This window comes from Camelina sativa, chromosome 7 (genome assembly GCF_000633955.1).
Source record: "Camelina sativa cultivar DH55 chromosome 7, Cs, whole genome shotgun sequence".
Classification (NCBI taxonomy): Eukaryota; Viridiplantae; Streptophyta; class Magnoliopsida; order Brassicales; family Brassicaceae; genus Camelina; species Camelina sativa.
In genome coordinates this window covers 2,232,079-2,233,098 of record NC_025691.1, presented here as the reverse complement: position 1 = coordinate 2,233,098, position 1,020 = coordinate 2,232,079, and the positions used below count along the sequence as shown (strand labels likewise).

At 37.2% G+C, this 1,020-nt stretch overlaps 1 pseudogene; it reads right to left on the bottom strand.

Annotated features, from left to right (window-relative positions):
* LOC104699931 overlaps positions 132-1,020 on the bottom strand; it is a 2,692-nt pseudogene continuing 1,803 nt past the window's right edge.

Below are 1,020 nucleotides of genomic sequence, written 5' to 3'. Positions count from 1 at the left end.
GGGATAAAGGAAGTTTCAAGCATAAATATTTTTTATATATTTTGTTTTTGTTTAAGATAAAGATTTTTATATTGTGGAATGATTCCACTGTTAGCTGTTCATAATTTGATTATTTTAATTATTTTTAATACTTTAAAATTCGTTCTAAACAAAGTAACATTTATGGAAAAAAAATTCTACATATATATTTTTAGTTTCGACTTTTAGATAAAAAAAGTTTTGTTTCCATTCTTTTTTAATCGTAACTTAGTTATTCTCAATCCTAGAACTAGAATGAAACGCAGCTTATATGACATCATCCACCACAGCTTCCGCAGCCTCCGCTAGCACCACCACTTCAAGGCATTCCGACTCCCCAATAAATTTCTGCACGTTTTCCAACTCTTTAGCGGTTCCTCCATAACCAACAACACGCAACACCTTCACTTGGGACGGAATCATGGTCACATCCCCTGTGTAACTATCAATCCCCTGTAGAAGCATCAAGAAAATGCATGGAAAGGATCAACCACTTAAGTTCCTATCTCTGTCAGTTAGTTCATGGGTTTTGCTAATGATATATATATACCTGGATGATTAGAGTTTCCAGCTTTGGACACTGCTCAAGCAGATATGGCAGCAGTTCCCAACCTTCATTATTCTTACTCCCAAAAGACAAGCTTACCAGATTGTTGAACACCGGTAGAAGTATTCCACGTTGAACACATCGAAAAATCACCTGAAACACACACACACACACACACACTTAGAGAGAATGTCCAAGCTCTTTACAAAGTTGCAAAGAAAGAAAAGAAAGTGGCAAACTTACATCAACAGAAGCAGGAGAAAGATGCAGGGTCTCCACGTTGCATATCCCTTCAATGAGACTTGATACATCAGGCCTCTCGATTCTTTTAGAATAACGAATATCCAGCTTAGCTTCCACTAGGGAAGCCAAGTTAACTTGTTCGTATATAGCCAAGGCATAATCGGAGTAGTCCAAGGACACAAGACTTGGGGCGTCAAATGACATAATACTAT